The sequence below is a fragment of the Puma concolor genome, chromosome A3, assembly GCF_028749965.1.
Source record: "Puma concolor isolate L17-30 chromosome A3, mPumCon1.1.hap2, whole genome shotgun sequence".
Classification (NCBI taxonomy): domain Eukaryota; kingdom Metazoa; phylum Chordata; class Mammalia; order Carnivora; family Felidae; genus Puma; species Puma concolor.
Window position 1 is genome coordinate 73,121,892 of NC_141669.1, and position 21,844 is coordinate 73,143,735.

Sequence of the window (21,844 nt, forward strand, 5' to 3'; positions counted from 1 at the left end):
CTTCTCTCTCTTAATGATAAGGCATAATGATAACCTTATTTTCTATTCAGACAGCTTTAAGGACGCTCATTTCTCTGGAAATGCAGTTCCTATTCAGGGCCTCTTTTCCAAAGCCATTTCAAATTTGTGTGTTGTGGCAGAAAAAGTGGGTACCTCCCTGCACCAGGTTTTTTAAGTCCCTGGAACCTATGTGTATTTTTATTCTTCATTTTCCCACAGCGTGTCTGCTTTCCTCAGGCCCAGGGCTGGCCGAGACCTCCTTCTACCCACCTAGCCCACCTACCCGGAGTCCTGTCCTCCAGTTCATATATTAGGGATAACACAACTACAAGCTCATCCACCCATCCCCCTGTGCTGTCCATTACATGTGGCTACCGAGTACTTGCAATGTGGCTAGTCCAAACCAAAATGTATGTGTAAAATACACGTCTAAATACACCAAAGATTTAGCACACATACAAAAAATAAAATAAAGTATTCATTAATAATTTTTGTATTCATAATCTGTTGAAATACTACTACTTTGGATGTATTAGGTTAATAACAAATATTAAAATTAATTTTACCTATTTCCTTTGACTTTCTTAATGTGGCTACTAGAAAACTTAAATGACATTTGTGGCTTGTACCATATTACTATCAGACTGTGCTGTTCTTGGCACATCCTCTCTCCTTGCTAGACTGAAGTCTCACCATTTCCAGGGAGGCTTCTCTGCCCTCCCTCTTCACAATATTCTCTTCCTCCTTTGGCTTCTACTTCACTTAAAGTGGAGATGCCATCATTTAGCAGGTGATTGCTAATTTTGCAATCCCAACTCCAGGTTTCTCCAGATAGACCCTGAGGCTCATGAGCATAGGAAGAGTACTTTTGAGTGACTTGAATTCCCTTGATAGTTGATAGTTCTTAGTGCACAGTAGGGTGCTCAAAGAATACATAAGTGAAAAGATGGAGAACAGACAGTTCTTAAACCTCATGGATCTAGTAGTCAGGAACACAGCTACTTACTAGATTACAATCTTCTTGATATGAGGGTTCCTGCCCTGATTATCTTCATACAGAGCCTAACTGAATGCTGCAAACAAACAAACAAAAAAAAAAAAAACGAGAAAAAGGGACTAAATTGGCTCAGGTCATATTGTAGCAGCAGAGGAACCCAACCCAAGGTGAAGGGTTTTCATCAAGCCAAGGAACCAAAGGCAGACCCAGAATTGGGCTCCCAGGATAGTGGTCACAGCCACAGATTGTCTCCCTGACTAACAGGACAACTGCTTTCTCTCTTCTACAGACCATTATGCACACCTCTACCCAGCACATGAGGCTATTTCCTGGGATTTGCCATCTACCTGTATATGCCATTTGGCTGAAAGCTAAACACCCCAATCAGAAGAGCAATGAATAAATATTAGAAAAAGGCTTTCACAGCTATTGGATTCTGAAACAGAGAATTACACAGTCTGAATAATTCAGAGAAAATGACAGAGCAGGCCAGGAACATTGTGAACTTGCCAACATGCTTCCATATACAAGTGTCTTGTCTTCCAAAGGGCTCTCATCAACTAGAACCAAGCTGACCACATGCCCCTGGCTGTCTTTTCTACTGCACACCTTGGTTGAAAGCACTGTGTGGTCATTCAGGGTCTGTGGCCTGCCTTAGGTGTGATGTTCACTTCCTAGCCAGTAGACCTCAGATACCTTGATCTTAGTGTGGTGGACAGAATGAGGGGATAGGTGTGTGAATTCCAGCTCTTCTGCTTATTATCAGAAAGATTTGTTCCTCTCTAATCTCAGTTTTCTCAGCTATAAAACGGAAAAGAAAAAAAAAATCCTGCATCTGAGTAATATGCTCAGAAAATCAGTTCCTTTTCTGGATTTCTGGATTCTTTTTCTAGGTAAAGAGCATTTGTAGAGACTTACAGGTATGCACACACATACCTGATGTCCAAAAGTTATCTCAACCCTTGCTTCTTAAAGTGTGAGCCATGAGCCAGCAGTATCGGTATAACTTGGGAGTTTCTCTGTCAGAAATACAATTTCTCGGGCCCTTCCCCAGACCCACTGAATTGGGTTCATCAGGTATGTCTTGTATGTATTAAACTTTGTGAGGCCCTTCTTGAGAAAGCAGACTGGAATTGGAAGGGGGACATAGTGAAGAGGCTTGGGGGCATGTGTTAATCCTGAATTTATGGTATCAGAATAAAACCCACAACCATGGCTTTCTTGGCAACCTGCTTAAATCTAAGAGGCCCTTAAGAACTAAGGCACTAGGCTAACCAAGCCACAGACCAGGGTGATCCACTGTGTCAAACTGCAATCTGACCTTAAAATAGGTGAACCCTGGGCCTCAAGGGGTGATAGTCTCCTGGCCAGTAAATAAGGTCATACTCTTCATTCTGCATAGAATGGATGTCAGGTTTCAGAATTAGCTCAGATAAGAAGAGGTGCTTACTCTACAACTAGAAAGAATGGGAGCCTGGTTGATGAACTAGCTCTTAAAGTGTGGGAAGGAATTCATAAAGGTAGAAAGGAAAGGAGGAGGGGGTGCCTGGGTGGCTCAGTCATTTGAACATCTGACTTCAGCTCAGGTCATGATCTCACAGTTCATCTGTTTGAGCCCCATGTTGGGCTCTGTGCTGAGAACTCAGCCTGGTGCTTGCTTCTGATTCTGTCTCCATCTCTCTCTGCCCCTTCCTCACTAGCGCACTGCCTCTCTCTCTCTCTCTCTCCCTCTCTCTCTCTCTCTCAAACATAAAAAATAAACATTAAAAAAAAAGAAAGGAAAGGAGGGAGGTCATGCCAAGAACAGGAGAATATATGAATAAAGGCCATAAAGAGAGAGACAATGTGGAGGGAAAAAGCCAATGACGAGAAGACCAGTTATGTCCAAGCAGAGGATTAAAGATGGAGAATTGTAAAAGGGGGCAGGTAGTGAAGAACCTTAAATGCCAAGCCAAGAAGTTTAGATTTTACACTGTAGTTCATGAGGGGCCACAGATGTTTATGTGTTTTTGGTTTTTGATTATTTATTTGTTTATGGGAAAGATGTTGCCTACATATATGCTGAAAGATAATTCTCCATGAATCTGGAGTTTATATATACCTTAAACTATCTCTTCACGAAATTGTTTGAATAGCAAACATCCTTAGAAACTAGAAATAGTGTATCCCTTCATATTAGAGGAAAGATTTGTTTCCTGGCCAATATAGTAAAGCTTAAAGATCCTTCCCCAGAGACATTCCAGGGTAGTAAAGATTAAGATGTCTTCTTCTCAGCCTAGAGAAGATTGGCTTACTTTCCAGAGAAAAAGTAAGGTCTCTCTTTTTGGCAGTGAGGCACTGGCAGGTTGCCAAGACCCTATATAAGATTAGAACCTCCCTATTGTGGGGTCCCTCTCCTATGATGCACCCTACCACATGTGCAGTTACCATCTGACCCTCACCATATCACCATGCAAAGACTGGGACTTGAAGAATTGGTGCTAAGTAGCTGTAGCCTTTGCTGTATATAATGAACTATGTTCATCTCTGACTCTGAGGCCTCCTGTTTTCTGTTAGTATAGATACACACACACACACACTCACTCACACATACACACACATACCACACCACACCATGGCAGGATAACTTGTTAGCTGGCATGTAGAATAAAATCTCAGACCCTTCACAATTTCTGATTTAACAATATAGTGGGCTTAAAATAATCAAATGAAAAACACAAAACTGTTGATCCAGGGTAGACAAAGTATATGATGTCCCTGTTCACCAAAACCAGATGATAACAGAATTAATTTGATGTTCTTCTACAGGCAATGGCTAAACTTTCTGACCATGGTTCTCATATGGTCAACAAAATTCAGGGTTAGGAAACCTCTTGTTGCCACAGCACGAGTCTGAGCAATTCAGCACTGTGCAGAGATGCAAAACTCAACAGGCTTTCCCAATACCAGGAAAGTAAGAGGATTTTTTTTAATTATAAATGAGAAGTTTTAGCATGACATGGAACAGTAGGAATGGGAATTAAGATAGCTGGGGCTTCAGAGATGCAGTCCATTTAGAAATGACATCTAACCTTAAATAACTGCATGTGAAGACCCTGAAAAGTCTCCTTAATTGATATTAGAATGTATTATTCAATTTTTAAAAATCCTAAGGCAGTTTAGTATGGGATGCAAATTGCAATGAACATAGACAAGAAACAAAAAAACAGAGTATTAAAAGAAGAGAAGCTGAATAGAAACTAAAAATGTCTAGAATTTTTTTTCCATTTCTTAACAAGGAGAGATAAGGTAATAAAAAGAAATCACACTGTATCATGATTATAGTTGACCTATAAGTTATACTTAAGTTAATTCCTCTGGAAATTATAAATCCATCCCACAGAGTGGATTCAGTCATCCAAAATAAATCCTTTTATCATCCTTATCAAATCCCAAGGAAAAGCACTCTTTCAACCAATTGTAAGACAAAGTTCCTGAAGCAGATTGACAAACCCAACCATTTCAGTTAAGAGTTACCGAATGGTAACCACTAAAAGCTGAAGACATAAAAAAAGCATATTTGCAAGCACATGATACCTAAGTACTTATAGACCATGGTTCTGGCTTTACCACCCAGCCTGCTCTAACCAAAGCCACCAAACCATCTCCCTTCATAGGGTAAAAAAATTACTTGACACTAATGTCTCTCTCTCACCAACAACCACCAGTGATTCCACCCTAATAACCTCCCCACTTTATTTCATCTCAAGTCCAAGACCACCACCCCACACACTGCATAAGGCAAAGACAATTCACCCTATGTTTTTAATCTCCATCCCAAATTTTCATAATTCATCCAAGAAAGCTTTGTTTTAGTTCACCAAGTGCAGTGCTTGCCTCCTCCTATCTTTCCTCAAGGACAAGGAGCTACTGAGAAGCATCAACATCCCGATCTCCTCCAGGAAAAAGTGTCATTGTGAAAAAGGGGCTGCTCTCCTCTGGGACCTATATCAATAAGGGTAGATGGTGTCCCCAACTCCATTAGGTCCTCAAGGACCACGCTAGTGTGATTAGAAAGGGCACTCATGGGGCGCCTGGGTGGCACAGTCGGTTAAGCGTCCGACTTCAGCCAGGTCACAATCTCGCGGTCCGTGAGTTCGAGCCCCGCGTCAGGCTCTGGGATGATGGCTCAGAGCCTGGAGCCTGTTTCCGATTCTGTGTCTCCCTCTCTCTGCCCCTCCCCCATTCATGCTCTGTCTCTCTCTGTCCCAAAAATAAATAAACGTTGAAAAAAAAAATTATTAAAAAAAAAAAAAAAAAAAAGAAAGGGCACTCAATTGGAAGTCAAGAAAATTGCATTCTAAAAATAGCCCTGTTGCTAGCTAACCTTGAACCATAGGCAAACTGCTTGACCTTTCTGGGCTTCAGTTTCATCTGTAAAATGAGGTGTTTCATCAAATACCAGTTTTCAAAAGCTACACCTGCATGAGTAAAAGGAGTAGTGACCTAGATAGAGAAAATTAAAGGAAAAAAATCTCCCAAACACCCAAATAATAATAGAGAATAAAACCTAACACAAAGATATGCTTTATATTTTTCTTTGCCCTTTTCCATACACTCTGTCCATTTGACCTTACTAAATATACAAACGGTACCACTTTTTAAATACATATCCTAGGTGAGGAAACAGAAAAATCACTGGCCAATGATAGAATTGGCACCAAAATTAAGTATGCTAACTCCCAGCCTAGGACATTTCATCTACCTTTTAGGGGATGCCCTCAGGTTGTAAGGAAGGGGGTCATTAGAAGCCATATGGCTTCAATAAATCTCAAATGGTTTTCTCTTCCACCAAGATGGCAGCTACACCCAAATCATAGAACATGCTGTTCTTTAGAATGGAAAAGGGGCAAGAGATTACTGTTGAAGTTTTCTTGGTGCTCTCTGGAGGACAGTTGTTGCAAACCCATTTGAAAAAACCTAGGGATCTCACAAATCTGGAGCATTTCCATCATCATGGAACTCTCATTTTACTTTGTCAAAAGATAAAAATATAATGTATCAAATATTTGGATGCAAATGAAATGCATACAAAAAACCTGGAAAATTCATCAAACTCTAATTCGAAAGACTGATAATGTGACTATAATGTTATTCATGTATTGCTATTCTGGAGTTCCCTTTCCAGAATTCAAATCATTCTTTCTAAGACAACTTCTATTTTGTGTAATCTGAGATTGATTTTGGGGTCATAGTTACTTTAAAAAAATATTTGATTTGAAAATAAAATACAAGGTTATTACTACCTAAACGGGGGGGGGGGGGGGGATGTGTTGTTAATAATTTACAGGAATAAAAAACACCCATTCAACTATGGGGTAAGACAAACGTCTGAAACGATCTGTGTGTAGATTTGGCATAACTTTTGTACAAAGTAGAATAAGGACTCTAAAGTGGCACTGCATACTCAAGTCTCTAATTAGAAGATGTAGTTACTTAATTACATATTGTTAGTACCTGATTACATAGATTTGTACTAATTTTGTAATTGTGTTTAATTACATTAATTAAGCCAGTAATCAACCCACAAAAATACAAAGAATTTTTTATGAAGAAAATCCTTAGCCAACTGGATTATACTTAACAAGAAATAACCTTAAAAGCAAAGCTGTTTCTCACACTTGTCCCACCACAACCTCCGGACCTGTAACTACTGCCCTAAAGTGGGCCTCTACACAGATGCACTCCCAGTGTACACTCAGTCAAGGGAGAGAAACTGTGACTTAAGCTATGAAAGAAAACTTTGAGATGTACTCAAACTCTTTGTCTTTACAATAAGGGAAACTGAGCCCCAAATAGATTATCCAACTTGTCTGAAATTACACAAATAGTGAATGGCAGAAATAGACTTGAAACCCACTTCTCCAAATTCCCAGTTCAGCGTCCTTTCCCTTCACCAGGCCTTCATACAGGAAGCCATGGGATGCCTCAGGTATGGAATTTGGGATTCTCTGAGGCCAGGGCAATTGAAGATACTAATCTGAACACATGAGGTCCAAGATCTTCTTTTCTCTCAACTCAGCATTATCCACCTGGGATTGGGTTTGGCAACCCAAATTCCAAGGAGTTGTGCCTTAATTAGGCAGGAATTTTTATTTCCCTTATATAACATAAAACTCAGAGAAGATAGAGGAGAGCTCCACATAGATTATCTGGACCCAGGCACTTCTAGCTTTCTGCTCTGCCATTCTTAGGCTGAGAACCTTGTTCTCATTCTCTCCCAATGGCCGCATTATCTCCATTCACGATTTCTGCATTCTAAGCAACAGGAGGAAGTAAAAGAGGAAGAAAGAAGGAGTGGTGCTTATATTAAGGAAGTAGAGCTTACCCAGAAACCTTCAGTTTACTTCTCATGAGCCAGAACTTTGTCACATCGATGGTACTAGCTGCAAGCTAGGTTGGGAAATGAGGTTCTTTAGCTGAGCACATGCCCCTAAGCACAAACCAAGGTTCTGTTAGTAGAAAAGAGAGTATGAATATTGCTAGGAGACCAGCAGTGTCTGCCACATTTGATCAGTCTGTCCTTGGGAGTGTTAGATATACAGAAAGGAAACAAAGATATAGAGATGCTAAATTTGGTAAAAAATTTTAAAAGATACTATGTTAGGACTCAGAGAAGCTGGGCTGGGCTTCAATTTCCTCACCTGAAAAATGAGAGGGTTGGACAAGGGCAGTGATTGATGGGGTTTGGGGGTATTTGTGGGGGTTCAGAGCCAACAGCCAAGAAAGAATCTTTGAAGATGTCTTGGTGCAAAAAGATGATTTTATTAAAGCACAGGGACAGGACCCATGGGCAGGAAGAGTTGCACTGGGCTTGTGCAAAGTGACTGCTTATATAGTGTGGAATTGGGGGAGGTAAAGTCAAGAGGAAGTTCCTTAAAGGGATTTCCATACGCTAAAGATGATTTACAGATTACTGGATGCCTACCAACTGTCAAGCTAAGATTGTTTTTCCCTCTAGCAAAGCATTATCATGAAGATAGTAGGGAGTTCCTGGAGATTAGGCTATTGATGAGATATTTGTAAACTGATGGAGACTATCAGTTGAACCACTTGTTTTCTGCCTTTCCTTTGTTCTTGGGCAGCCAGGAGTGCCTGAAGAATACCACACATGCCCCACCTGGAGAGGAGGGTTTGTGCTAGCTTGTGCTTGGCCCTCAGTTTGCCTTATAGTCTCTAATCAGTGATATCCAAACTTTTTTTTTAGCACAGAACCCATCTTGCAAAGGGACTCTCGTGCAGAACCCTAATTATGAAACAGATCACAGGAGAGCTGCTTCTCTCTTGGTGACAGTAGGTGGGGAAACAGGGAGGGAGGCTGTGGTGGACACCGCCATTTGTTACCCAGATTCCCCTTTAAGGAAGGACTTGTTGCCACAGCTGCTGGGTATGAGGGCAACAGACTGCATTTAGCTCTCAGACTTTTGGGCACTGCCTCAGTTGGAAAGAGTCCTCTCGAGCAAGATTAAATTCCTTCTGGGGGAAGGAATTTCCCACACCCTCCCACAGGTACTGATCCAAGGGTGCTCCTTAATAAACATCCTTCCTTTTACACTCTATCGCTATATTGGCTTCCAGGGAAACTCACCTTGCTATAATGAGATCCCACTGTGAAAACCATTTAGTTGATTCCTTCCAAAGTTTTTTTTTTTTTTTTTTAATTTTTTTTTCAACGTTTATTTATTTTTGGGACAGAGAGAGACAGAGCATGAACGGGGGAGGGGCAGAGAGACAGGGAGACACAGAATCGGAAACAGGCTCCAGGCCCCGAGCCATCAGCCCAGAGCCCGACGCGGGGCTCGAACTCACGGACCGCGAGATCGTGACCTGGCTGAAGTCGGACGCTTAACCGACTGCGCCACCCAGGCGCCCCGGTTCCTTCCAAAGTTTAAATGCAACAGTGCTGGGAATCAAACCAGGGAGGACTGAAGTGTGGAAGTACAGGGAGTTCAGGGACAACTGGAAGTTGAGTTGCTTCGTCTGGGAAACACATCGTGGGGAAGATGAATGAGAGCAAAGAAATGGAGGAGCAAGAAATATCAGGATATACCTGCAAGAAAAAAACAAGTGGAACAAACATCATTTTGATTGTAGGTTCTATTGTCAGATTTAAACAACTGCTATCCTACTCTATTAAAAATGGATATTGGCAGGAATATATATAATCTAACTTCTTCACTAATTAGCAGTCCATTTCCTCTTAGATACTTACCAAGTCTCCAGGGAGGGTTTCTCCAAGAAGTAGTGTCTTTGGGAGGCCTTTGATGAACTTACATTGCATTGTACATATATATTTATGGCCTGCTTCCTTCTTTGGAGAGGACAATCAAGAGTACTGGTGGAAATCTCACCTCTGATCAGCCAGAGAAAGTCACTTCCTGAGACTCCTAACCTTTGTTGTATGTAATGAGTTGGATGCTGAAATTGGTCCTTCTAAGAAATAGGCCCCCCTGTCCTCATCCCTGGCCAGGAAGAAATTGCAGGACAGTGTGCAACCTGAGGCTGGGAGGGTACAGATGGTTCTTCTAACGGCTGCCTTCCAAAAAGTGCTACTTTGAATCAGTGTTATGGAACCTGGTCTGGATCACCTGGTGGAAGAACCAAGTGGCACTCAGAGATCTTGGAAAGCGGGAGGTTTATCTCACACCTGCGGGCTCAGAGATCACTCTCCAGGGATCTGAGCCCCGAGCCCTAGCAGAGAGAACAATTTATAGTCTGTTACTTCCACATTCCACATTAGCACAGGCTAATGTGGGGTAGGAAGAAGAACCCAGAAGGGGAGTCTTCAGTCAGGGACTGAAATGTCCCTATCAGTCCTGTCGGCCATCTTATAACAGATTTTTCCCTATCAATAGAATCTCAAGGATGGGAAGGACTTTAACAATCACCTTGAGAATCACAACCATCCTTCCCTGACCTGACTCCATCTCTGCTAACAGCTTTCCCAGCTGGATATTAGCAGCACTGGAAATGCACCAAGGCAACCCTATCTCACCTTTGCAAAGCTCGGTTTATCAGAATGTTCTTGCTTATATTAATCCCAAATCTGTATTCTCACAGTTCCCACACATTGGGGCTAAAATAATTCAATTACATTATTCACATGAAAATCAAATGTCATTCCACATACCACGCCTCTTTGAATATTAGTGTAATCCCTTCCTTCTTCCACCTGAAGACTTGCAGTTTGTGCTTAAAACCCAGCTCACAGCCTTCTAGGAATCCAATGATCCTATCACCACCAACATCAGCACCTAGATGTGTTCCCTGTGCTCTGAGTTCATCCAGTCATCATGGTGCATCAGGCTGCAGTCCCCTCTAGGCTATGAGCTCCTTGAAGGCAAGGTCTCTTTCTTTCCTATCAGTATTCCCAGCATACAGCCATATAAATAAATAAATGTCAAATAAGTAATTAAAAAAAAAAAGAATGATAAATGTCACCTCTGAGACTTCTTCAGACTCAGCATATTGTAGTCTCCTTTCCCATATTTGGTTGAATTTTCTCACTGCCCCAGAAATTCTCTACAGGCTGCCATGTGAGCCTCCCAGACCCCCAGGTACAGGGACTTTTATCAGTCAAGGGCCCCAACTGCTGCCGCAGAAATTCACTGTCATGTTTGCACTAAGGCCACACTGCCCCCAGGCTGCTCCCAGCCAATGACTTGGGGCCCTTATGGATATTAAATTCTGGAAAACTCAGTATGCTCAGACAGCTAACTTTGGCTAGAGGACTCCCCAAATGCCTTGCCAATCGTTCCTTAGTCAGCATGACAATCTAGAATGCTTCCACTCAACCTGTCTTCCCTCTTTCCTGCAATTGGGTAAGACTTATATTGCACTCTGATGGCTTTCTCAGCCTTTCCTGGCTCTCTCCCTATTATTCTCTCAAGGCATTTCCCTTAATAAAATCATTACACATTTAATCCCATATTGGAATCTGCTTTTCAGAAGTCCCAGACTAATACATCCATCCAATTCAACATTTACATCCCTCTTCAAGAGGGTTACCCTCACCTATACCTAACAACTCTGTAGTCAGAAGAACACCACCCAGTCATCTCCTCCTTTATTTTCAGAACTAAGCTTTCATTAATACAACCTACTCACTTCCTTAGCACCTACCTCACACTGTTGACTCATATTAAGTATAGCATCCAGCAGCCTCCTTTTGAATAGGACTAAAATGCTTAGCCCCCAGCCCATTCCAACTCTTGGTTAAGATCCAACACAAATTTCACTTCCTCTAAGGGCTGTCCTGACACATGACTTCCTTCCTTCCTTAACACTCAGCATGTACCTCTATTATGTAACACTACACAAATTTTTCTTTAAACATTTGTCTCCCCAGAACATGACCACTCCAGGGCAAAAAACACATCTTAGTCTTCCTCTAAATCCACACCTACATGGCAGAGGATGATTGTGATTAATGAACAAATGCCATTTCTCTTAATGTAATTTTAAAGCTCCTTGAGGGCAGAGATGAGATTTGTGTTTCTTAATCCCCTACTGTGCCTTGCTCAGATGTTCAATAAGTGTGTATTGTATGCAACTGAACTAAAAAGCAATTGGGACACCTTGGTCATGTTAAAACCCCAGGTAAGAAAGGATGCTCAGAGCTAAGGAGCCAGAAGGGAAAGAGAATGAATATGTTGGGCTTTCTTCTACGGATGGGAGGATCTTATCCCCAGGCTGCCATTCCAGAACCTACTCCCCCATCTCTGATCTGGGCTCCACAGAATAGCCATAATAACCTTTCAAAATAATTTTTCGCAATAATCCTTTCAAAACTCAGATGGTATCACTCTTTTGTTCAAACTGCTTTGAAGACTTCACACTGCACTGAGAATAAAACTCCAAACTCAGTTTTGGGGTCACAAGGCCTAAATGATTTGCCTCTGGTCACCTTCCTGACCTTGTCTCATGCCACTGCCTTCCTCAAGTGCCACTGTCGAGTGCTCTAACTTCCTTTCAGGTCCTCAAATCCAACCTGCTCTCTCTATTCCCAGAGCCTTCCAACACTACCATCTCTGCCTAGAACCTTTCCTCCTGCATTACTGTCTCCTTTTCCTCTTGCCTCCAACTTAATTGTGCCAATGCATCCCATCACACCTGCAATCTTCCATCACTATGCTTGATTCACTTCCTTCATGGCACCCATCACAACTGACCCATCACTGAATGGTCCATGTTCACTTTTCTCAAGAATAACTTCCTTCTTTCTTTCCCCTCAGGACAAGCAGCACCCAGAAGGGCTCTAGAAAAGAATCCTTCTCCCATCTGAGCCAACACTTTGGCTTTCCCTGGTTCTGCTGACCCTCTCAAACCTGGAAATGCTTGCCAAGTAGCCCATCCTTACTCTCCCTTAACTCCTCCCTTGATTTATGCTCAAACTTGAAATGTCCATCCAACAGCATCCTCTTTGGGCTCCCTAAACCATCCCAATATGAATCCCTGTCAACCCCATCAGGCTCTAAAGTATTCATTACCTAAGAAACTTCAGGTCTTCTCCATGCCTTACAGGAGCCAAAGGAGAACTTGTATGGAAAGGGAGGGGGGATATTTGGCAAGGCCTCCTTTCTGCCTAATATTACTGTGCTGCCATTTCTATGCTTCCAAAGCCAACATGTTGGGGCAGGGCACTCTGCTGAACTTCTTCTTCCCAAAGTCCCCTCAAGAAGTGAGGTGTGTGTGGCCCCTCTGGCCTCAGACCCCAAACCTATCCAAGAGCCTCTACACCCACCCTCCAAACCCAAGGTTTGAGCAGAGTTCAGTATTAGCTCTAAACTCATGTGTTCTCTTCTCCAATTCCTCTCCCCAAACACCTCACCAATAGTCCGGAAAGGATTCTTGCCTCCAAAGCTACTCAGTCATCATCACGCATTCTCTCCTGTTCTGTGTTTTATGATCACACACACACACACACACACATACACACACACACACACACACAAATAAAACTCTGTATCACTCATGTATTTTCCTTAATATTCAACACTTTTGGAATTTAGAAACAATAGTAACTTTCTCCTCAAGCACCTGACTCTATAAAAACTCAAGATAAGGAGAAACTATATTAGAAAAAAGAAGGTGGGGCGGGAAGTTCACCAAAAAGTTGAGATTAGAGGCAAACTTTGCAGACTGGATGAGACTTTACTAGATAGGCTGATGCGGGCAGACAAATAATCCCATGCAAAGAACAGCTGTGGAGAGGACACGACTAAAATGGACACTGCCATTTGGGGGAGAAGTGGGGAAAGGGATTGGAGAAGCATGGGATGGGTAGATCATAGGAGGCACTAAGAAACTGGCAGAAGATTGTGGAGTTTATGCATAGTCCTGAGTGGACCATGGTAGGTTCTGGAGCAAGGAGGGACATAAGGATACCACGATCTTAGAAACGTTAATTAGGTGACTCTCTGGAGTGGCCTGAATGAGTCAACCACTCAAGTCTTTCAAAAGTGATTGTGGGGGTGCCTGGGTGGCTCAGTCGGTTAAGCATCCGACTTCAGCTCAGGTCATGATCTCGCGGTCCGTGAGTTCAAGCCCCACGTCAGGCTCTGGGCTGATGGCTCAGAGCTTGGAGCCTGCTTCCGATTCTGTGTCTCCCTCTCTCTCTGCCCCTACCCCGTTCATGCTCTGTCTCTCTCTGTCTCAAAAATAAATAAATGTTAAAAAAATATTTTTTAAAAAGTGATTGTGAACAAATAGACCATTACACATGTTGGCCCTTGCAAAGAGACCCCTTCGCAAGATACTTTATGCTGAATTTGGTCACTGGACCAGGCAAAAGTTATGTGGGCATGGCTGGTCTATGAAAGAGGGTTTGAACAAGTATGGTATGAAGTAGGAAAAAGAAGAGATGTAGATAAAACTTTGGTGTAGATTACACAGATTTTTTTGAAAATTGAAGAATATTGCTAGTCATAGGTTATTGCTCACTGTTGGAAGAGTCCTTGCTCCCTTCAGAGTCTAGATTTCAAATTCTCTTTGCCCTGTTACTAGATTCTCCTTGGCCCACATTTAAAATCACAGGGCTTCCTCAATAAGCCAGCTTCCTCAGCTCATATTTAATGAAATCTAACAACCATCCTCACGATTACTAAGGAAAATGCTTGCCAAGTAGCCCATCCTTACTCTCCCTTAACAAAGGTCCAGCTGTAGAGCTAGCATAAGAAGGCTTTCCCACTGAATTTCCTGAGGTTTGCACAGGAGAACACAGGCTTGCCCACTGGCTTCAAAATGACAGGCCGACTCTGCTATCCACATCCACTGGCTTGCAGGAGCCATCATTTATACGGTTGTCTGATTGCTCGTGAGCACCCAGTCCCACTGCAGACTTTCAGCAGACAGGCTCAGTAAAGGAACATTCATCTCTTATAACAACAGCACCCCCACATGGCTTCATATATTTAAAATCACTTGCTAATGCAGGTGGTAAAGACTGACCATTTCTTTCCTCCCTGTCTCCTGACATCCTTCATGCTACTGAGAATAGAATCTTCCAGAGCTCTGGGCAACTGAAGGACACTGAGGTGGGTAATCTTCCTGATACATGCCTCCAAGGAGATAGTCATGTGGTATCCAGAGCTGCTTCTAGCATAGATAAATTTGGAAACCAAGGTGTTAATCTGGCTATTTCTTCAGAGCAAGAATGGAGGGAAGCAAAGATGGAAAAAGAGGGCACTAGGGCCCCATGCCTGGAAACAAGGAGCTGGAGGGTTTGTGAGCTGGAGCTAAGACTGCTCAGTTCAGTCCCCTGTCATCCAAAGCTCTGTAACAGGACAGGAGGGGCTTCCTCTTTATGACACACAAATGGTATTTCATGGACCAAAGGCTCCTGAGGTACTTCCCTGCCTAAGGCAAAGCAGATATTCAAGGTATCTCTCACTCTCCACAGCTTCTAGTTAATTGTCTCTAGTCTTTTGCATTTCTTCAATGTCAAAGCTGGATTTCTTCCTTAGAAAAATAATAAAGAAGCACATCCCTCCACATTAACTTTGTGAATTCTTCCAGGTGGTCAGTCTCCTGGAATGATGCCAGGAGGAACACCCTCTCTCCAGCTTACCCTCTTTTCCTTTTCCCCTGGGTACTGCTAAAATACAAGGCTTCATTTCACAAAGGTATACTAAAACAATTAGTAGAAAATGTGACATTACACATATTTCTAACATGGAAGATTATGCTGCAAAGACATATGGGAATTCCTAGGATACATCAGCCTGGAAAAGCCATTCCCCTCACTCATATCTGAAACAGGCAGGAGCATACTGTTCCATGAGTCAGGGCTTTCTTTTAGAAGTGACATCTACCAAGGCTAACTCACCTCTCATAACAGGTTCCTCTCTGTTGTACCTAGCACCTTCTGATAACTCTATGAGCCATGCCTCCATAAGTGATCTGTTTAGCTGTTTATCTTGGTTCATGATTTTTCATCATTGAACAAGTCCTCTTTCTACAGAATGAGTGGGAGAAATTTAATCCCCTTCACAGGAGTGCTTTCCCTTTTCTCTATCCTTTTCTTCTTCAGTCAGAGTCCCATTATTCACAAGAACCACTAAGGTACTTCTCCACAGTCTCCTACTGCACCATAATAAAGCTGTCAATTCCTAGGCATTCTGTAGTCTCTGCTCAAGGCAAAGACATAGGTAGCCATGCTTACCCCACTAGTGCCTTCCCACCCACCCCCTGGCCAAAGTTTATGGGGCCAGAGACGAAATCCTGAACCAGACAACCAAATAGAAGGCTTGCCAGTAGCCTATACAAAACATTTCTTATCTCTGAAATTTGAACTAGGAAACATAGAAAAGTCTGCTTGATCATTAGGAGAAGCAAAAGCTAAAAGGATGCCTTAATGTAGAGGTGGGGCCAAGGCACACTGAGGCCAAGTACAAGCCACATAGTTATGAGGCAGAAAAAACTATGAGTAAGAAATAGAGGACCTAGTGACCAAGGGTGGGACAAAGCAGTCATGTAGAGAAAGGCAAAGATGTCCTACAGTGGGAAGGAAACTGACCTTTTGATCACCCTGGGGGGATTTCCATTCCAAATGTAGTCTTATCCTTTTTCTTCTTCATTGGGGCTCTGCTCCTTGTAGCCAGAAGAGCCTTATTACACAGACACACACACACACACACACACACACACACACACACACACATACACACACACATATACATCACTAATATATAACTCCTATATTTTGGTCTTCTAATATCCATATGCTCACACATGTAAATACATTGAAATACACATACATACTCCTGATTGGACAGATGTATGCATGGAGCTGGTCCCTGTCCCAATAATACTTCATATAAGCTCTAGTTCTTATTTGAATCCAATCTTAACACATAACCCATTGCAACAACACCTTCCCCATCAAGCACATAAGGCACAGGAGACTTCTTAAAGAATTTTAAATTTTTAGTAATATTTTTGAAATTAATGAGCTCAGGGGGGCCTGGGTATCTCAGTCAGTTAAGTGTCATATTCTTGGTTTCAGCTCAGGTCATGATCTCACGGTTCATGAGTTCAAGCCCCACATTGGGCTCCATGCTGACAGTGCAGTGCCTACTTGAGATTCTCTCTCTCTCCCTCTCTCTCTGCCCCTCCCCTGCTTATGCTCTCTCTCTCAAAATAAATAAATAAGCTTTAAGAACAAATTAATGAACTCACACACAAGATGTATGCTGCTTATGAGATGCATGTTATATCTCAATAAACAACTTTTTTAAAAAGAATGAACTCAAAGAGGTCTACAACTCTTAGAAATATCAAAATAGGGGTGCCTGGGTGGCTCAGTCAGTTAACCTTCTGATTTTGGCTCAGGTCATGATCTCACAGTTCAGTTGTCAAGGTGTGCTGACAGCTCAGAGCCTGGAGACTGCTTATGATTCTGTGTATCCCTCTCTCTCTGCCCACCTTCCCCACTTATGCTCTCTCTTTCAAAAACAAACATTTTTTTAAATATGTAAAAAAAAGAAATATCAAAATAATACCTTGTATTCATCTCACATTTTAAACTTTCTTAGGCCACTTCATATTCAGTATGCTAGCAATTCTTGAGATGGGTCAAGTCACCAACATGAGTAAGCCTTGTTTTTAGAACAAAAAAATATCAACTCGCTTGGTATGCTGGTGGCAAATTCCCTTTGCCTCCATCAATCCTAATCTACCAGAAGCATTTTAATTATTCTTCCCTAGATGATCCTAATATTAACACAATTCAACAATGCAGATAGCAACAAATACATTAAATCACCTATTCTTGAGACAGTCGCTTCCTAGTGATGGGACAGATGTCCTGACATCCAGCTCACTGATTTATGCTTAGTATATGTTGAATTGCATGCTTTCTCAGCTGTCTAGGGGGTATATGCAGAACCACCTCTCACCTAGCTGATTCATGGCTTTATGGCTCCTGCTGTAAATATCCCGTGGTATTGGACACCTCAGATGACCAATGACAACTCTGGCAGCTCCACAGCCAGTTCCTAAATTCTGCTGTCACCATTGGAACCACTATTCTTGCCAGATCTATGATTCTGCAACATGATACTGATTGAGTATCGGCAGTATGGATAAAGGGGTCATGCATACATTAACTTCCATACATGGAAGATCCTGGTCATCACATAATTTTGAAAACTAAGAAAGAAATCACTGTCAAGAAAAATAGAGAAAACTCCAAATGCTGCTGGGTTTTATTTTTTTTAACTTTATAAAAATAGTATGGATTTTTAACTGATTTTTTGGAAGTTGGGCATCAATATAAAGAATGTGACACGGGGGGAGGGACCAAGATGATGGAACAGCATGGAAGTTTTTGTGGCGTCTATCATCCCTGAAATGCAGCCAGATCAACACTGAACCATCCTGCACACCTAGAAAACTGACCTGAGGATTAACACAACAATCTGCAAAACCTGAACCACAGAATTCAGCAAATACACAGCGTGAGGTGTGTACCAGGGGTGACAGAGAAGCTGCGAAGGCAGGGAGTTGTATTTGCTTGTGGAGAGAGGACAGAGATGGAGGGGAGTTAGTATGGAAAAAGCACTCCACCAAAAGCACCTGGTAAGAAAGTAGAAAAGTGGAAACAGCCACAGGGACTGAAAAAAATATATATATAAGGGATAAAGGAGAAAAGAGAGGGTTTAAATTCCATTAAGACTCTACAAACAGGGGGAGCACAGAATCTGAAACTCTGCAGCTCGATACCTGGCGGTGCTCTGGTGGGAAGGGCAAATCCCCAGCAGTGGAGAGTGAGGTCCAAAGGGTCCGTGGGCCACATGGGGAAAGGCGATTCCCCTGCAGGGAGGACATTTGGTAGAGGCTGTGTGGCTACCCCACAGGCAAAAGTCCCAGCAGACCCCAGAGAACGACTACATTCACTGGTGATGGAACAAGGATGTAATGGGGGAAGCCTGGCACTAGATGTATGTTATGATTTTCCATAAACCCTGAAATACTGCTGCTACATGATCAGGTGAACTTTTTCTGGGGTGGGCTGGCACCCAGCTGCAGTCTCTGGACACTAGCAGCAGCAGGGTCTCACAAACATTCCTGGGGGCAGGCTGACACTTGGCCATTGCTCAGTGAGACCCTCCCCCAGAGGATCTGAGTGGGTCAAAGCCGCAGTTCCTCAGAAGGGAGGGGTTGGAGGGAGTGGCCAACATGGCAGAGAGGTAGGGGGATCCAAAGTTCCCTCATCTCTCAAACAAAGCCATGTTGAGGCCAAAGGACTTTGAACCCTAAGAGTCCGGGAGAAAAAGAAGCAGAGTTGCTTCCAGGGATCCACCAGGACAATCTAATGGCCATAAGTAGGGCAGTTTCAGAGAATAGACAGCCGCTCACAGTGGAGGTGGAACCCGCCTACACCAAACTACACTCCTCTGCGCCTAGTACTTGTGTATCTACTGGAGCAGGATTGACACCAACAACCAGACAGCCCCTCCTCCAGACCTGTGCTGTTGCATTGCCTGTTTAATTTTCAGACAATTCTTATTATATAGATATATTCCTCCTTCCTTTTCTCCTTCTTAGCTCTTCCCTCCTCTAGTCTGGTTACTCTGGTTGTTAGTTTGTTTAAGCATACATATTTAATCCATTCTTGATACGTGTTCTATACCTCCTTCTTTATTTTCCTTACTGTCTCTCTGGAGTAAGCTGTATAGTTTCTTTGGTCAATTTTCTTTTCTTTTCTTTTTCCCCACCTCCTTCTTTATTTTCCTTTCTCTCTCTCTGGATTAGCCGTGTAGTTTTTCTGCCTGGTCAATTTTTATTTCTTCTTTTTCCCCACCCCCTGGAAATTCTCTCTTTGTATGGAATAAGGCCTCTTCTATCAGCACGGGCTCCACCCTGTTGTTTACTTGCAGCTGGTGTTTCTGGTTTTTTGTTTTTTTGTTTATGTGTCTGCCTGTTTTTGTTTTCTGTTTGTTTGTTTTTTGTTTGTTTCCTTGTCTGTTTGTTTTCCTTTCCAGGGCTACTTCAATGAACAAATCAAAGCACACCTGGTGGAGAGTCCAAAACATCACTAGAGTAGGGAGATAAAGTAACCAAAGTCACAACAACAGAGAGCAAGTAACACTCTCCAAAAAAAAAAAAAAAAACATCTTGAAGGGCCAGGCCCTGGACAGTATATGACCCCTCTTTAATATAGTAGAGCTCGCAGGTGCAGGGCACATAACAAGCTTTTAAACACATAAGGGACAGAAAACTAGCCAAAATGATGAAACAGAAGAAATCTCAAAAGAAATTCCATAAAGAAATGACAGCCAAAGAATTGCTCAAAACAGATATAAACAATACAACTGAACAGGAATTTAGAATAATAGTCATAAGATTAATCACTGGGCTTGAAAAAAGCATAGAAGACAGCAGAGAATCTATTGGTGCAGAGATCAAGGAACTAAAAAATAGTCATGATAATTAAAAAATGCTGTAAATGAGATGAAAAATAAACTAGAGGCAGTGACAATGAGAATTGCAGAGGCAGAGGGTAGAATAGGTGAAATAGAATATAAAATTATGGGAAAAGATGAAGTTGAGAAACAGAGATAAAAAATTCTGGATCACAAGGGGAGAATTAGAGAACTAAGTGATTCAATGAAATGGAACAATATCCATATCATAGGAGTTACAGAAGAAGAAGAAAGAGAGAAAGAGGCTGAAGGTGTGCTTGAACAAATCATAGCTGGGAACTTCTCCAATCTGGGGAAGGAAACAGACATTGAAATTCAGGAGGCACAGAGAAGTCCCTTCAGATATAATTGAATTGATCTTCTGCACAACATATCATAGTGAAACTGGCAAAATACAAAGATAAAGAGAGAATTCTGAAAGCAGCTAGGGATAAATGGGCCTTAACCTACAAGGGTAGACACATAAGAGTAGTAGCAGACCTATCTACTGAAACTTGGCAGGCCAGAAAGGAGTGGCAGGAAATTTTCAATGTGATGAACAGGAAAAATATGCAAGAATCCTTTATCCAGCAAGCTTGTCATTCAGAATAGAAGGAGAGATAAAGGTTTTCCCAAAGAACAAAAACTGAAGGAATTCATCACCACTAAACCAGCCCTACAAGAGATCCTAAGGGGGACTCTGTGAGTGAAATGTTGCAAGGACCACAAAGGACCAGAGACATCACAAGCATGAAATCTACAGATAACACAATGACTCTAAACCCATATCTTTCAATAATAACACTGAATGTAAATGGACTAAATGCTCCAATCAAAAGACATAAGGTATCAGAATGGATTAAAAAAAAACAAGACCCATCTATTTTCTATCTACAAGAGACCCATTTTAGACCTTTGGATTGGAAGTGAGGGAATGGAGAACCATCTATCATGCTACTGGGAGTCAAAAGAAAGCTGGAGTAGACATACTTATATCAGACCAATTAGATTTTAAACTAAAGGCTGTAACAAGAGATGAAGAAGGGCATTATATTGTAATTACAGGGTCTATCCATCAGGAAGAGCTAACAACTATAAATGTCTATGCATTGAATTTGGAACACCCAAATATATTAAACAATCACAAGCATAAGCAATCTTATTGGCAAGAATGTGATAATTACAGGGCACTTTAATACTCCACTTACAGCAAAGGACAGATTATCTAGACAGAAAATCAATAAAGAAACAATGGCCCTGAATGATACACTGGACCAGATGGACTAGACAGATATATTTAGAACTTTTCATCCTAAAGCAGCAGAATACACATTCTTCTCGAGTGCACATGGGACATTCTCCAAGATAGATCACATAGTGGGTCACAAAACAGCCCTCAATAAAAACGAACCAACTGAGATCATACCATGCACACTTTCAGATCACAATGACATGAAACTTGAAATCAATCACAGGAAAAAGTTTGGAAAACCTCTAAATGCATGGAGGTTAAAGAAAATCCTACTAAAGAATGAATGGGTCAACCAGGCAATTAAAGAAGAAATTTAAAAGTACATTGAAACAAATGAAAAGGAAAAAACAATAATCCAAACCCTTTGGGAGGCAGCAAAGGCAGTCCTGAGAGGAAAATACATTGCAATCCAGGCCTATCTCAAGAAACAAGAAAAATCCCAAGTACAAAATCTAACAGCACATCTAAAGGAACTAGAAGCAGAACAAACAGAGAAACCCCAAACCCAGCAGAAGAAGAGAAATAATAAAGATCAGAACAGAAATAAACAATATAGAATCCAAAAATACAGTATAACAGATCAGTGAAATGAAGAGTTGAATTTTTGAAAATATAAACAAAATTTATAAACCCCTAGCCAGACTATTCAAG

At 41.8% G+C, this 21,844-nt stretch overlaps 1 long non-coding RNA gene across 1 annotated transcript in view; it reads right to left on the bottom strand.

Moving 5' to 3' along the window:
* Positions 1-8,683: 8,683 nt before the first annotated feature.
* Positions 8,684-21,844, bottom strand: part of LOC147582530 (uncharacterized) — a 61,483-nt gene continuing 48,322 nt past the window's right edge. Inside the window, exon 3 of the long non-coding RNA XR_015248744.1 lies at positions 8,684-9,086. This is a non-coding gene — a long non-coding RNA (uncharacterized LOC147582530). The remainder of the gene's footprint in view (positions 9,087-21,844) is intronic.